Genomic DNA, 14,800 nt, shown 5'->3' with positions numbered 1-14,800 from the left:
AGGAGATCAGTCCTGGGTGTTCATTGGAAGGACTGATGTTGAGGCTGAAACTCCAATCCTTTGGCCACCTAATGCGAAGTAGCTGACTCATTTGAAAAGACTCTGATGCTGGGAAAGATTGAAGGCAGGAAGAGAAGGGGACAACAGAGGATGAGATGGTTGGATGGCATCACAGAGTCAATGAACATGAGTTTGGGTAAACTCCGGGAGTTGGTGATGGAGAGAGAGGCCTGGCGTGCTGCGGTTCATGGGGTCACAAAGAGTCGGACACAACTGAGTGACTGAACTGAACTGAACACAAAAAGAATATTGTATGATTCCTCTTGTAGGAAGTACCTAGAGTAGCTGAATCCATAGAGATAGAAAGTAGAAGGTGGTTACCAGAGAATGGGAGGGGAAGGGGAGTTACGTTTAATGGGTTCAGAGTTTGGCTTTGGGAAGGTGAGGGAAGTTCTGTAGATGGACAGTGGGGCTCTTTGCATAACAATGCCAATGTACTTTGTGACACTGAATCATACACTTAAACATGATTAAAATGGCCAGTTTAACATTATTTTACCACAATTAAAAAAGTCTGCTTTGAAGTGTTCATTTTGAGATTCCATTAAGAGTTTGAGATTCCTGTTCATATATATGGATCCCAAAAAGGTCCCTCAGGGCTGAACATTTACATTGAGAGTCATTGGTGTGTAGGTCATATTGAAAGTCAACCTGTGATTCATCGAGATTACCTGGGAAAGAGGGTGAATGGAGAAGAAGAGGGTCCCAGGACCCCCTGCACAGTCCACATATAAAGGGTGGACAGAGGCTGAACCATGCAGAAGACAGCAGAGGGGACAGAGAAGGAACGGCCATAGGCAGCTAGCTATGGGTTGAAGGCAGCCAAGAGAAGGAACTAGCTTAAGGGTAGATGGCCCGTGTTGCATGTTGCCAAGAAGCCACGTCACATGAAGATGGGGCAGTGACACTGGTCACTTTCCAAGGTCAGCTTCAGTGGCAGGTGGGGCAGAAGGTCAGCTTCAGTGGCAGGTGGGGCAGAAGGTCAGCTTCAGTGGCAGGTGGGGCAGAAGGTCAGCTTTAGTGGCAAGTGGGGCAGAAGGTCAGCTTTAGTGGCAGGTGAGGCAGAAGGTCAGCTTCAGTGGCAGGTGGGGCAGAAGGTCAGCTTTCGTGGCAGGTGGGGCAGAAGGTCAGCTTCAGTGGCAGGTGGGGCAGAAGGTCAGCTTTCGTGGCAGGTGGGGCAGAAGGTCAGCTTCAGTGGCAGGTGGGGCAGATACTGAGAAAGGGATCTGTCTCAGCAAGTGTGGTAGCACGGTGGAGCTGAGTGATGGGGGAGTTTGGGGCGTGCTGTTTTTGACTTCAGATGGTAGATACAGAACACGTCTCTATGTTCTTAAACATTAAACAATGTTTGATAGGGAAGAAAAAAAATGATGAGTGCAAAAAAAAAAAAAAGATGATTCCAGCAGGGAAATCTTTAGAGAAGAACAGATCTGCAGCATAAAGGAGAGGCTGTTCTTTGACAAGAGCTAGGGCATTTGTCTACTGAAATTTGAAGTGTGGCAGACAGACGCGCTCACCAGTCATTTCATCTGCTATCATGTTCCCAGGCTCCCTTATGGTTAGGTTGAACCATGTGAATATTTCTTTTTTTTTTAACTTTTTATTTTGTATTGGAGTATAACTGATTAAAAATGTTGTGACAGTTTCAGGTGGACAGCAAAGGACTCAGCCATACATATACATGTATCCATTCTCCCCCAAACTCCCCTCCCATGCAGGTGTCACCATGTCTAGAGCAGAGTTTTCTGTTCTATACAGTGGGACCTTGTTGGTTATTCATTTTAAATATATCAGTGTGTACATGTCCATCCCAAACTCCCCAGCTATCCCTTTCCCCGCTCCTTGCCCTCTGGCAACTAAGTCTGTGAGTCTGTTTCCGTTTTGTATAATAAATAAGTTCATTCATATCTTTTCTTCTTAGATTCCTCATATAAGGGATGTCATGCTGTGTTTCTCCTTCTCGGTCTGACTTACTCCATATGACTATTTATGGCCAATGAAATGTGAGTGAGAGTGATATGTATTGCATCTGGGCTGAGGCAGTGAAAAGCCCATGCTAGATTCGCCACTCTCTTTGCCTGCTATACCATTGGACAAGGCCAACATACTCCAGATAGTGGATCTACAAGATTCTAGATCCTGGATACTCCTGGGTATGACTACGTGGATTAGAGAGACTCCCAGAACAGACGTGTAGCATGAGCAGGAAATAAACCTTTGTGGTGTGATACTATTGAGTGTCAGGGTTAATGGAGTTCAAAGAAGGAAGTGGCAAGGGATGAGGCTGGGGTGGCAGGCAAGGGCTGGATCAAGAAGGGCCTATCAAGGGCTGGGATTTTATTCTGTAGACAATGGAAGATGATTGAAAGCTTTTGCCTGGGGCTTAGCATGTCAGATCTGCATTTTAATTAAACCATTCTGGTAGCAGTGGGGAGGATGAATTGGAGAGTGCCAAGAAGCTGAGTGATCAGCAAGGAGGCTATTATAACCCACAAAGAAGAAAAGACGACGGGCTGAACTGGGGGAGTGGTAGTCAAGACTGTAAAGATATGCACAGGAGGTTCATTGGGGGGAACTTAGCAATTAACTGAATGTGACTGGTGAGAGACAGGGATTAGACAGGGATGATTCCCAGAGCTGTGGTTGACTAGGTAGAGGGTAGTGCCATAAACCAAGAAAGGAAACAAACCCTGCCCACTTTAATCATCAGTTATAAATGAAGTTGGGACCTGTTGAATTGGAGGCATTGGTGAGACATGAAGGGAGAGTTGTCCAATAAGTACTTGGCTCCAAAGCCTGATACTCAGTGGGGAGGACAGGCTAGGGAGCCACATTTGAGACCTGTAAACAGACAGGTGGCTTATCTGAAGCCACGGGAGCAGATAAGCTAACCCAGGAAGAACATGGGGGGATGGGCAGAGCAGTTAGGTGAGAACAGAATCTTGTGGTCATTGAAGAAGACAGAGAAGGAATGGTCAGAGAGGTCTAGAAAAATCATAGCGAGCAGCCTCAGAAAGAAAAAAAGAGAAAAGGAAAGTTCTGGAAGGAGCAGTAAGCAACAGTGTAAAGGAATGCAGAAGTATCCAGTAGGGCGACACCTGAAGATGAGCTTTTGGCTTTGGCATCGGAAGTGGTAGTGTTTGGGGCCGGGGGCTGGTTCTCTGATGATGATCTTAATGGGAATAGTTTCAGGGGGAGGCTGGGGTAGAAGCCATGGTGAAGTAGGTAGAAGTTACTGGGGACAGAACACTTAGAGGCAGCCAGGACAGACTGCTCTTCCAAGAACTTAGATGAGAATTTCCCAGAGACGCTGGAGTTCTACTATCCCACGAAGTCTCTCCATTTTGTTCAAACCAAGCCTGCCTTCTCCCTTCCCAAATGACAAAGTCCATTGAGTCTAACGCCATTTGCCACTTCATCAGATTATCAAATGCTAGTTTTCCGCTTGCATCTTGCTTCTCTGGTGAGTTGTGGGTGTCGCACATCAGCGACTGGATGAGGAGAAACTGGGATTACAAGACGTATAAGCTCAGGGACAGAACTAGGTCAGTCTTAGGGAGCCGGGAGAAGTTGTAAAAGCAAGGGACAGGCAAAAACCAGAGTGAAACACGGGCTAGGTAATGCCAAGAGCACGTAGAACAAACATCCGTGGCCAAGTGGGAAGGAGACCAGGACTGGGGCCTCGAACATTCTGAATGAACTAACATCATTCTGGAAGGCGGATCATGCCAGGACGAGGGGCCTCTGGAAGGGCCCAGAACAGCACCTTCCATCTGTCTTCACGGCTCCATCGGGCATCTGGCAGCTCCTCCAGAGAGGTCGACAAGAGCATCTCACTGTCTGGTGCCCTTCACGGTCCTGGCACGGGCCGCCACGCAGACGCCGTGCTTATTACCAACCTGTTGCACGCAGTCGGACCCACGGGGCGCAGGCCAGCTGCCCGACTTCGGCTTCCCACACACAGAACTTGGCCAAGTCGCCGACTCTAGAGGAGACGCTATGCCGACAGCGGACGACCCCGGCTCGCTTCCTGCCCCGTCCAGCTGCAGCTCGTGTTCTCTTTCTGAGAACAAGTTCTCAGCGACGCAAACAAGAAAGTCATGTGGTGCGTGCAGAAGCCCCAGCCTTGCGCTCCAGATCTCCGGGCCCGGGCTGCCAGCAGCATGCCAGGGCTCTAATCCTTTCCCACTGCTCAGCTGCAGAGCCCGTAATGCCACTTCCAACTCCGAGAGATACGGGAGATGAGATTTTAAAGGGCTGGTTATTTATGGACTTGCTCCTGATGGAAAGAACAGATGTAATTTCATGGGCTCCATCAGAAGAGAACAGCTTCTCGGGCTGGTTTAAAGCATTGTGATGTGGCAGGAAAGGAGAGGGAAGTGAGGTTGTCACAGACCCACAGGGAGGCAGGAGGTTCTGAGTCTCGGCTGGAACAGGCCCATCCCCTTGCCAGTTCCGGGTGCCACTGGGCTTAACAGCCTCAGGCATACACCATCTCTGCCAGCCTAAGACCTTGACCCTGCCTTGCTCCTGATATTCAAATAGACTGAAACTCCAGAGAACAGGCATAGACCTTACACCACTTGCCTGTATGAAGTTCAAAGGAAAATAGGGCACTGTGACATGGGTCTTTACACGTGTAATTCCCGCTGCCTGAAATGCTGATCCTGAGTGCCTCCCACGGTGGCTCCTTCTCAAGTCTTAATCTTAGATCCTGTCCCCCAAGAGAGGCCGGCCCAACCCCTTTTACTTAAGGTCTCCAGAGCTATTATTCCCCATCCTGTTCATTTCCTTCGTGGTACTCATCACAGCTGTATTTTACATATATTCTGTGATTCTTTTTTTCATAGCAGTCTCCCCAGAGTAAACCAGAAGTCCTGCAAAAACAGAGACTTCATTTGTTTTCTCCACCCCTGTATTCCCAATGCCAGGCTCACTGTCAGACAATGGAAGGGCTTAAGTAGTTTGAATGAATGAATAATGACAGAAAGATGCTGGCAGGGAAGATGGAGGTGGTAAGGCTGACTGAGATGTTGAAAGGAGACACTGCTGATAATGCTGCTGGTGCTGATCCTGAGGATGGCTTCTCAAGGCCCTGCCAGAATACATACTTAAACACCAAACTTTTCAGCCATAGTTATTCCTGTCCCATGACCATCTCCACTAGTCTCATCGCAAACAGTGTGTATCAATAACCAAGGGCAACTGTGTCCCCGTATCTTCTTCCTTGCTGTGGCCTTAACTTCCCTCTCTGTGCCCATTTCATGCTGGGGAGGCCAGCAAGCATGACCACCCCCTGGCCCTGCTCCTTCCCCTGTGTTCCTCTGCTGAATGACCCTACCACAGCCATCAAGCCAGAAACGGGATTCACCCCAGACTCCTCCTCTGCCTTCATTCCTCCTTTCCAATGACGCCCCCAAAGCAGCTGGCTCTGTGTCTGAGGTGTTTTCTGAGATCACTGTCTCTGCTCCATCCCTTTACAACTACCATAATTCAAGGCTGGATGATCTCTTGGCTGAGTGGTCACCGAGTTTTACAGCTGGCTTCTGAACCTTCTATGAACCCAATTAAGATTCAGGGTGATCATGTTCCTTCTCTGCTTAAAATACTTCAATAGCTTTCTTTAGTCTACGGAATCCTCTCCCCGTATATGAACGTGGGGACGAAGTTCTTTACGACCCATGCTCTTCCTGTGCTCGTCTCAGACCTCGTCTCCTGCCCTTGCTTTCTTGCACCCTGCACTCCACTTGCAACGCTGCAAACACACCAGGGCTCTTTCTGGCTCCACGTCGGTGATAAACTTTTGCTCACCCTTCAGTTCAACTCCAAAGTCATACCATCTGGGGCTCATTCATCTGAGTCCTCCCAGTAGCCCCTCTACTGTGATGGAAGACTGAGTTCTTTTAGGAGGACATTTTTTGTTTCTGTCTTCCGAGTGACCTGGTATTCCTTTGGTGAACCACTTCTTTTCCACTTCCAGTCAGAGGTTTGGGTAGGACAGATAGCTATGTGACCTGGGCCTGGCCAGTAAGAATATCATCTAGCTGTATATTGATGTTGAGAGCAGAGCACATGATTCAATTCTGGTCCAGTCAAGGACCATCTGAGGGCTTTTGTGGGAACCATTAGGAAAGACACACTTTCTTTCTGCTGCTGCTGCTGCTGCTAAGTCGCTTCAGTTGTGTCCGACTCTGTGCAACCCCATAGACGGCAGCCCACCAGGCTCCCCTGTCCCTGGGATTCTCCAGGCAAGAACACTGGAGTGGGTTGTCATTTCCTTCTCCAATGCATGAAAGTGAAAAGTGAAAGTGAAGTCGCTCAGTTGTGTCCGAATCCTAGCGACCCCATGGACTGCAGCCCACCAGGCCCCTCCGCCCATGGGATTTTCCAGGCAAGAGTACTGGAGTGGGGTGCCATTCTTTCTGCTAGGACTGCCAAATCAGTAGGATGGGGAAAGCTGAGGTTGGTGAGCTCTGCTACCTCATGGGCAAAGTTTGCCCAATAGTGAAGCCAAGATCTAGGAAGACAAAGCTGTGGGAGGGGGAGAAGCAACTACAGATGACCTTATCTACATGCCTTGATCCAGCAGTGCCTGAAGCCAGTCTGGACTTCTCAGTTATAGAAGACAACATATTCCCTTTCTAGCTTGAATCAGCTGGAGATGGGTTTCTACATCTTGAAAAAAAAAAAAAAAAGAATCGTAGCTATTACATTTCTTTTTTAGCCCCAGGGGAACTTCTGTATACCTCTAAGAAAAGTACCTAACACATGCTATTGTAAAGCACTTAATTATATGCTTAATTATATGCCTCTCTGCCCTGATTGTGAGCTCCAGGGTCCTGTACAATGCATGGCTATTATATAAACATCTGTGGAGTAAATAAATATCTCCCTGGGGATGGGACTGTGTTTTTGTCTCCCTGCACCTAGCAGAGCCTAGTTCATAGAAGGCTCTCAATAAATGATTACTGAAAATAAAGAGGGAAAAAGTAACAAAGAATGAAAATGATCTAAACCAATGGTTTGACAAAATATATATGAATGAATAAATAAGTGAATAGTTATTAACAAATCCCCATTGGCATGCTGTTTTCATTCTAATTATATCTGAATCTAATGACTCTTGAATGAAATATCTAGTTAAAAGTCGCTGAGATCAAATGGTTCTAGTTGGCTCAAATTCCATGGGCAAAATGCTTAATAATTAAAACTCAGTGTTTCAAAAGGAGAAATTGTTACTAGCAAAATTTCAAACTGAATGTCTGTATATTAGATGGGAGTTTTTGTATCCCCACCTATAAACATAAAAGCAAACCAATGAAGGGAAACAAAGTAAAGAAAAATCCTCAAAGTTGAATCCAGAGAGTAGGTTGAACCTGCTTTCCAGGGAAATTCTCTTTTCAAAAACAGCTGAAGGGACTTTCCTGGTGGTTAAGACTCCACACGTCCATTACAGGGGACACAGGTCTGATGTATGGTTGGGAATTAAGATCCCACATGCCTTGGAGTATCAGTTCAGTTCAGTTGCTCAGTTGTGTCCAACTATTTGCGACCCCATGAATCACAGCATGCCAGGCCTCCCTGTCCATCACCAACTCCCGGACTTCACCCAAACTCATAAGCATCGAGTCAGTGATGCCATCCAGCCATCTCATCCTCTGTCATCCCCTTCTCCTCCTGCTCCCAATCCCTCCCAGCATCAGAGTCGTTTCCAAAGAGTCAACTCGTTGCATGAGGTGGCCAAAGTACTGGAGTTTCAGCTTTAGCATCATTCCTTCCAAAGAAATCCCAGGGCTGATCTCCTTCAGGATGGACTGGTTGGATCTCCTTGCAGTCCAAGGGACTCTCAAGAGTCTTCTCCAACACCACAGTTCAAAAGCATCAATTCTTCAGCGCTCAGCTTTCTTCACAGTCCAACTCTCACATCCATACATGACCACTGGAAAAACCATAGCCTTGACTAGATGGACCTTTGTTGGCAAAGTCATGTCTCTGCTTTTGAATATGCTATCTAGGTTGGTCATAACTTTCCTTCCAAGGAGTAAGCGTCTTTTAATTTCATGGCTGCAGTCACCATCTGCAGTGATTTTGGAGCCCCCAAAAATAAAGTCTGACACTGTTTCCACTGTTTCCCCATCTATATCCTATGAAGTGATGGGACCAGATGTCATGATCTGAGTTTTATGAATGTTGAGCTTTAAGCCAACTTTTTCAGTCTCCTCTTTCACTTTCACCAAGAGGCTTTTTAGTTCCTCTTCACTTTCTGCCATAAGGGTGGTGTCATCTGCATATCTGAGTAACCTTAGATATTTCTCCCGGCAATCTTGATTCCAGCTTGTGCTTCTTCCAGCCCAGCGTTTCTCGTGATGTACTCTGCATAGAAGTTAAATAAGCAGGGTGACAATATACAGCCTTGATGTACTCCTTTTCCTATTTGGAACCAGTCTGTTGTTCCATGTCCAGTTCTAACTATTGCTTCCTGACCTGCATATAGGTTTCTCAAGAGGCAGGTCACGTGGACTGGTATTCCCATCTCTTTCAGAATTTCCCACAGTTTACTGTGATCCACACAGTCAAAGGCTTTGGCATAGTCAATAAAGCAGAAATAGATGTTTTTTCTGGAACTCTCTTGCTTTTTGGATGATCCAGCTCTTGCCTTTGAGTATAGCAATAAACAAAAACCAAACAACTCCCCGCCCCCCGAAAAAAAACAACAGCTGAAGTCTATTGGGCCGCCCTGGGGGCAGGACCTGGGAACACTAGGCACTGGAGTCGACTTTCTCCTCTTTTTTCCCAGGTGGAAGGGGCTACTGAGGCTCAGAGGTGGATGGCAGAGTCTCCAATCTCCAGGGTGGGTGCATGGTGAAGAGAATCCTCCCTAGAGAATCCCTGGGACCAGTTCCTGGGCCTGTGTCTCCTGCCCCAGGACAGCATCCTCCTCTAAAACCCTGCAGCGTGTTCTCCTCCCTTTTCTTATTTCGAATGTTCAGTGGAGGCAAGGTTGTCACAAAGAGGCCTGTGGGGGGCTAGACTTGAGGGCACAGAGGGAATGGGATGCTGCTGCTAAGTCGCTTCAGTCATGTCCGACTCTGTGCGACCCCAGAGATGACAGCCCACCAGGCTCCCCCGTCCCTGGGATTCTCCAGGCAAGAACACTGGAGTGGGTTGCCATTTCCTTCTCCAATGCATGAGAGTGAAAAGTGAAAGTGAAGTCGCTCAGTCGTGTCCGACTCTTAGCAACCCCAGGGACTGCAGCCTACCAGGCTCCTCTGTCCATGGGATTTTCCAGGCAAGAGTACTGGAGTGGGGTGCCATTGCCTTCTCCAGAGGGAATGGGCAGCAGATCCCAAATGACTGTAGTGAAACGAAGAATGAAATCCCAGTAGACTGAAGAAAGCAAAGAAGAGAGGCTGAGGGGCCATGACTCCAGGTACAGACGGATCCACAGAAGATGGGAGAGTGGTCCTGAGTCTACACAGAAATCCCAGACGCAGGAAGGAGCTTTGAACTCCCTCTACCATACACACCCCCATGAACACACCCTTGTGGCTGGCACTTTAGCTGGCCCCAGAGAAAGGGTGGCTTCCACCTTGAGTGCAGGTCAGGCCTTGCCTGCCCTCCCCGTCACAGGAAGAAGCAGCCATAGGGGTGGAAAAGGAGCCAAGGAGGGAGCAAGGCCAACAGATTCTCCATCCTCATCAATCCGAGACAGTGATGGGGCTGTGCCTCCCCCTTCTCTGCAGGATGTCTTCTCCACACTCTGCCCCTTCTTCCCAAGCCTGCAGACCCCCTAGGGTCGCCGGGGCACTGCCCCTGCCCCAGGCCGGCCCAGAGCAGCCATCAGCAGCTGAATGAGTTGAACTAGCCAGCCCGGGGCCTGGGTGCAGGCAGAGAAGAGGTGCTGCTGCTCACAATGCACTCACAACGTGCAGCTCTGGGAAGACCGTTGCAACCAAGTCACCCCCACCTGCTGACTCTGCACGGGTGTCCTCCTGTCTGACCCAGGGGCTCTCTGCCAGTTCCCCTCACCTGGTGCCCCTCACCTGGTAACTCCCCAGAGCTGGATCAGGCAAGTGTCACTCTGCCTGGTGAGATGCCACTGGGCTTGCAGGCTGGGCCATGGCCGTGGTGGGGTCACCAAGAATCGGGTGACGCTCGGTGTGGACTCATCGTACCCTTTTTCCCTCAAGAGAGAGAGCACCTTGCTTCTAGCCCCATCCCAGGACTAAGTTAGGCAGCAGTTTACATGTTGATCCCTTCCAACATGCCTTGTAGGTTGGTATAATGAGCCCCATTTTTCAGATGTGGAAACTGAGGCTCAGAGAGATTAGTAAATATCCCAAGATTACACAGCAATGAAGAGGTGGATCTGGGTTTTGAGCTCATGTCTGTCTGAGTCCCAAGTCTGCTGTCTCCTCAGATGCCAAGGTGCAGGCTCGACACCTAAGGTTGGAGACACTACGCAGACCTCGCCCCTGTTCTCGGAGGGGTGTCTGGCTTTCTCTCCTCTCATACAGCCCAGGGGAAGCTCCTGCTGAGATGCCAGTGGACAGAGTTCAGCATGAGGCAAAGGGGAGAGATTCTGGGTGGATTTTAACTCACAGATTTTCTCCAAGATGGAGAGGCTGCCTCTGTAATGGCCTGGCAATTACTTCTCCTCATTATGATAACATGATCCTAATTCCCTCCTGGGACCCAGAAGCCCAGGCTTTAAAAGAATCTTCTGCATCCCTTAGTCCCAGCCCTCTGAAAAGTCCAGGGGCCCATGAGGAACTGGAGCCGTGCTGAGCGTATTTTCATAGAATTGGAGAGGAAGGAATAGGGCTCCCTGAAGATCACTGCCAACAGATGGGGTCAGAGCAGAACAAAGACCACTATCCACCCCTGAGAAGGATCAGTGAGCAAAAATTGGTCCCTAAATTGAGTTCAGTGAACTAGAAGTATGTATGTGTCAGGGGGGTTGACTTGCTGATGTGTATATGGCAATGACTTGGAGGAGCGTGTGTCCTTTGGCTGTGTGAGTGTGTGTGGGGGTGGGGGTAGGGGAGTAATACCAAATCTGCTACGTGGATTGTAACTCTCAAGTCAATTCAAGCCCAATTTGGCTCCTGGTTAATCACACACACAAAAAGACAATTAACTTTAGGGAGAGCAAGTCTGAGACACTTGGGACCCCCTCAGCATGACAGAGTTGCAGGGTTCAGTGCTCACCACAGTAACAACCTTTTCCCACTCAAAACATGTATGGTCGGATTCCCAGAGGCCAGGGATGGACAAGCACAACAGGAAGCGGTAGTCCACCGATTGACGCATATACATCACAGGACTTTACAGTTATGGCAGACACCATTATTATGTACACCCCCCACCCCCATCTTTCATTATGTCAGTGCCATTGATTATATCCTGCCACTTTTTGGCTTTGAATTGTCCTTTGTTTTATGAAATCATGTTCTGAAGAGTTGGCAGGATTTTTTTTTGTTGTTCTCTAATATCCTTGGAAGAAAAGTTATGACCAACCTAGATAGCATATTCAAAAGCAGAGACATTACTTTGCCAACAAAGGTCCGTCTAGTCAAGGCTATGGTTTTTCCAGTGGTCATGTATGGATGTGAGAGTTGGACTGTGAAGAAAGCTGAGTGCCGAAGAATTGATGCTTTTGAACTGTGGTGTTGGAGAAGACTCTTGAGAGTCCCTTGGACTGCAAGGAGATCCAACCAGTCCATCCTGAAGGAGATCAGCCCCGGGTGTTCTTTGGAAGGAATGATGCTAAAGCTGAAACTCCAGTACTTTGGCCACCTCATGCGAAGAGTTGACTCATTGGAAAAGACTCTGATGCTGGGAGGGATTGGGGGCAGGAGGAGAAGGGGACAACAGAGGCTGAGATGGCTGGATGGCATCACTGACTCAATGGACGTGAGTTTGAGTGAACTCCGGGATATGGTGATGGACAAGGAGGCCTGGCGTGCTGTGATTCATGGGGTCGCAAAGAGTTGGACACGACTGAGTGAACTGAATATCCTTATTTGGAAAAATAAAAAATTATCAAGCCTATGTTTTCCCAATCATTTGGAACTTGAAGTCCATGAAGTCCAAACCCTAATTTAAAGTCTCCTGCTTACATCCTCTTTGAAGGGGAGGAGAGTGTAGGAACTGAGTCAGGGACAGTCCATGCCACCATCCTCTTCTGAATCATCACAAATCTGCTACCTGATAGAGGAGGTGTGATTTAGTCACTAAGTCGGGTTTAATGCTGCGAACCCATGGACAGGGGCCCATCAGGCTCCTCTGTCCATTGGATTTTCCAGGCAAGAACACTGGCATGGGTGTCATTTCCTTCTCCAGATAAAGGAGATAGTGTTGTTTTTTTTTTTTTCCCCCTCTAAAAGGTGTATCTGTTTTCTCAACAGATGAAGGGATGTCTAGTTGCTCAAATTCACCTTTCCAGATGTTGTCTTTCTCTGCTTGGTGAAGAACTCAAGAGAACATCCTAAAGTCCTATTGCTTTGATCTGGTGATAAAAGCAATACACTCATAAAGCAGGAGCATCCCATTTTCACATGAGTCCAGGGATCCATAAAGGAGAGGGGCTGGGGAGGGAGCGGGTTCTTTGCACAGACGTCCTGAGCCTGCAGCTTTGTTCATCCATAACTGCTACGCAGGTATAAATTAGAACAACAAATGCATCCTGCCTGGCAAGGGTGACACAGACCCTGTAAATGATTATAATTTAATCTTACAGCAGAGTTCTGAATGACTCCCCTAACAATTTCCTCTGCTTAATTCCTTTCCCACTGAGTGACTTAATAGGAAAAGGAATACTCTTTCCCGTTTGTTTCCCTCCAGAAGTTTGGACAACCGGGTAGACTCACATCCGGCAGGGGGCAGGGGCGGGGGGGCGGGTGGAGGCTGTGGGAGGCCATTTGGCCCACGGATAAACAAGTGCATTAGTGCATTGCAGAGGCCTTGGGGCTGGAAGAGAGAGAACCAGCAAGGATATCCATCTCCGTATCTGTTTGCAGAAGTGCAAGCTTGGCTACAATCCATCAAGAGACCTGATGGAGGGAATTGTGTCAGTCTCACAAGGGAACGCACTGCCACCGCGACAGCCCTCCTCAAACACCGTGTGACGCAGTGCGCCGGCGTGACCAAGAAGATGGGCTTTCAAGTCCAGCTAACCTGGGGGTGAATCCCAGCTCTGCTCCTTACTACTGTGTGACTTCCAGCCAGTGACCTAACCACACTGGGCCTCGTTTTCCTCATCTGCAAAAGGAGGAAGATCATGCTACCTACTTCATAGAAGTCTAAATGAAATTACACCTGTAAGAGCTTAGAATCAGCCTGCCATATAAAAGCTCAACAAATACTGTTTATTTACTAAATAAATTCTAGTCTCACACCAATTACATTTCGGAGACATGTGTAATGATATAGGAAAAATTTTCATGATATAATGTTAAAATGTATAGTGACTGACATATTTTCAGATCTTAATTTTTTAATATTAAACATATATAAAAATGCCAGCTAGCTTGATCTAGGCAAAGCAAAAAGGCCAAAGGGGAATACATCAAAACGTTAATACTTGTGGGGCTTCCCTGGTGGTCCTGTGGTTAAGAATCTGCCTTGCAGCCTAAAAGAGGGGGGAGTTTGGGGGAGAACAGATACATATATATGTATGGCTGAGCCTCTTTGCTGTCCACCTGAAACTGTCACAACACTGTTTACGGGCTGTACCCCAATACAAAATAAAAAGGTTTTAAAAAAATGAATCTGCCTTGCAATGCAAGGGACTTGGGTTCGATCCCTTATTGCAGAACGAAGGTCCACATGTTGCTGGGCATCTAAGCCCACAAACTGCAACTATTGAAGCCCGAGTGCTCTGGACCCTCAGTGCCACAACTAGGGAGCCTGGGAGCCACAGGGAATGATCTCGAATTCTGCAACCAAGACCCAACGCAACCAAATACAGAAAACGTTAATACTTGTTATTATTCATTTCCCTATACCTTTTAATATTGTCCATGTTTTCTATACGGAGCATATGTATGACATAAATGATCAGAAAAATAAGTATTTTACAAAAAGAGGGCAGGGAGACAGAAGGTCTTTGGACTGGGCAGGTCACTAGGAGTGCGGTTTGGTGGACAGTCATCTAGACTTTCATCCCAACTCCAAGCACCAAATGTCCAGTCCCTGCCCCCGGACCAAGCTCCATACAACAATCAGCCGTCAGCTCGTGTCCGCCTGTCTCAACACCCCATCCGGGGTAGTAAATGACCTGACTTGGCCAAGTTTTTGCAACACGCCTATGACACCAAAGTCTTCTGACCCCCAGGTCAGAACACCTTCTACCACAACATGAAATCTGAGTTTCCTGGTCCCTGAAGCTCCAAGTCCATATTTGGCAGGAGTCCGTTCCCACTTGTTCCCTCTCAAATAGTCATGCTTGGGGCCTGTGGTGGATTTGTCTGTTTTCCTCACTCTCAAAGGGCCATGTCTTACTCAACTGGCCTTCCTACAACAAAACCTGGTATAAAAGAAATGTTCAACATCAGCCGCTCTTGTTCTTCCTCTCCCACCCTTCCTCCCCTTCCCCGCCCATGCCTCTAGCCTGCTGACCACTGTGTCTGTCTTCCCAAGGGACTATCCATCCCTGACGCTTGCAGCTGCCACCTTCTGCTTCACTCAGGCCCCTCAGTGACACCTCCTCCTTCTCAGTCCCAGGCAGCGAGCCCCA

At 48.0% G+C, this 14,800-nt stretch overlaps 1 protein-coding gene across 1 annotated transcript in view; it reads right to left on the bottom strand.

The window, feature by feature from the left end:
• Window positions 1-14,800, bottom strand: part of LOC138985581 (CUB and sushi domain-containing protein 2-like) — a 335,213-nt gene that overhangs the window by 65,939 nt on the left and 254,474 nt on the right. The window lies entirely within an intron of this gene.

The sequence above is a fragment of the Bos mutus genome, chromosome 3 (genome assembly GCF_027580195.1).
Source record: "Bos mutus isolate GX-2022 chromosome 3, NWIPB_WYAK_1.1, whole genome shotgun sequence".
In the NCBI taxonomy this organism is placed as follows: Eukaryota; Metazoa; Chordata; class Mammalia; order Artiodactyla; family Bovidae; genus Bos; species Bos mutus.
Note: the sequence above shows the minus strand (reverse complement) of the source record. Positions and strands in the feature narration are given on the sequence as shown.